A 2,674-nucleotide genomic window follows, 5' to 3' on the forward strand; every position below is an offset into this window, starting at 1 on the left:
TGGTATCTCTACAATTTAGCCAGGTAAGTTCGTATGCAATAAGCATTGTTAAATTGATATTTCTAATGCTTTAATATTGTATAAATTGTATATACGTGAATATTTTAATGTCTGACGACATATCGACAAAATGTGGCACTTAGTGTGCGGGGCAATCAAATATGGTACTCAGTGTACGAAATATTATAAATGACACTTAGTGTGCGAGATATTGAGAATGACACTTAGTGTGCAAAATATCGAATGATTCAAAGGAAAATTATAAATTGTGATTGAATGATTAAATAGAGCAAAGTGAACAAGTATACATGCTATATTATATGAATTGTTTATGAGACGACTTTATGATGGTGATATTTGGGCTTTGAGCCTAGCAAGCTTTAAGTTTGGTGAATAATATTATCGGGTTTAAAACCTAGCGTGCTAAATGCGGTGACTTGATAAAAGTCTAAGACTATGAGACCTTGTGTTAAATCAAGAATTGAATTTGTTCAATGCATTAAGTTGGCGGTATGTGATATATTCTTATGCATGTTAGATCGATTGGAATTGAATCATGAATGTGAAATGAGAAGCATAGGTGAAAATGCCTATGTCATATATGTGAGTAAGGGCAAAACCATCGTAAATTATCGATAAGGGTGGACTATGTGCGGAATCATCTTATAATTGCTAATTTGAACGGTTGTGTGCGAATCATTGAGCATGATGTATTGTATTGAGATTATGCTTGAGTGAAATTATAGATATGTGATGAAATTGATTGGTGATATACATGTTTAAATAATGTGAATGCAAAGAATGTGTGAAAGAGTAAATTTGTAATAAATCGCTTGGGACAAAGACGATAGCGTGATTTTGGAAAAGAGTTGAGTTAGAAGATGAATAAATTATGTAATTAAAGCTTAATGAGTCTAGTTTCTTATAAAAGAAACCTTGTAAGCAAAAGAATTTCTGATAATGAGATATTTGAAGTGGCGTGGGATAGAGTTAAATGACTTCGGGGTCCCCTGTTCTGTTTTTATAAAATCATTATAATTTGTACAAAAATGGTTATAAGATAAAATTTATATAATTAGACTCCTTAATGAGTCTAGTTTAAAATGAAATCAAATAGAACATATTTTGAATTTTGTACAATGAGAAATTTGATTCGTAGTGAAGAGTGGTCAGATTAGTCAAACAGTGAAACAAGGAAAACTTTAAGAAAAATCTGGTATTGATTGGCCAAACCTAAAATTCTGAAAATTTTATGGATGGAAGATATATGAGTCTATTTTTAGGGAAAATTAACGGCAATTGATTTGGAGTTTTGTAGCTCTAGTTTTAAATAATTTAGTGACTATGCTCAGGAAGACAACTTGTAGTGAATTTGTGATTATGTTGTAAACATTGATAAAACTTGTTAATGACTTGCTTATTGTTTTCTTATGAACTTACTAAGCGTAAAGCTTACTCCCTTTTCTTTCCCATATTCCCTAGGGTTGCCGAGTTAGCTCGGGTTGGAGGTCATCGAGATATTATCACATTGTCAAGTCTACGCTATCGGCGTAAGTAAATCTTAGTGTTTGAGTCTATGGCATGTATAGGGTTGTAAAGTTGAGTAAGTAAATGATACAAGACTAAGATATTGGTAAATATTTAATAAGGCCTCATGAATATTTTGGGCCTTGTAAGCCCGATTAAAGGATAATATACGTGTGTATGAAAATTTTAAAATTGATCAAAAATTTTTACGGTCTGGTTTTATATAAATGGATGAGTTTAAATCTGGTAGCACCTCGAATCCTGTTCTGATGAGGGATACGGGCGAAGGGTGTTACATTTTATTGGTATCAGAGCCATAGTTTAGTCGGTTCTAGGACTACCATGTCGGTTTTAGGACTACCATGGCGTATGTGAGTCTAGCTGTACATGCCATATTTGACCTGCAATAGTGTGATATCTCCTGACTCTGACGAAAATTATTTGAATAGGACAGATAAGTCTTTCAATCAAGCTAATTTTAATAGTATAGAATATGTACTCAGATGTTCGAATGAAATTGTGTTCTATACTGATTTGATTAAATTAAAGTTGGCTCTGAAATGTTTAAGTGTTCATGAATATATGAATCCAAAGTTAAATGAAATGATATGTTCAAAGTGCACATATGTGATGTTTTATAGACTTGGTTAAGTCACTTCAATGTGCAACAACAAGTGAACGTAGGCACTGTGTGTGTGAGTTCCGTAACTAAACACTGTGTGTGCGAGATCAGTTGTTGAGGCACTGTGTGTGCGAGTTCCGTAACCGAGCACTGTGTGTGCGAGATCTGTTGTTGAGGCAGTGTGTGTGCGAGTTAAATGTAGAAACCTTGTGTGTGAGATCGGTTGTTGAGGCACTTGTGTGTGCGAGTTCCGTAACCAAGCACTGTGTGTGCAAGATCGGTTGTTGGGGCACTAAGTGTGTGAAATGAGATCATGTAAGACCTCGTCCGAGACGAAGGCATTGATTTGAAGTAGTGTATAAGAACGTATGCAGGACACCGGCATCACTTATGATTCGTGTAAGACCGTCCGGACAATGGCGTCGATATTGAATAAACTTGGTCGATGTATGTAGTCCATGTAAAAATGAGACGTGATAAATAACAGATAAATATATGCTATATGTGCTTGACATGTGACCTTGT

The sequence above is a fragment of the Gossypium arboreum genome, chromosome 2 (assembly GCF_025698485.1).
Source record: "Gossypium arboreum isolate Shixiya-1 chromosome 2, ASM2569848v2, whole genome shotgun sequence".
In the NCBI taxonomy this organism is placed as follows: Eukaryota; Viridiplantae; Streptophyta; class Magnoliopsida; order Malvales; family Malvaceae; genus Gossypium; species Gossypium arboreum.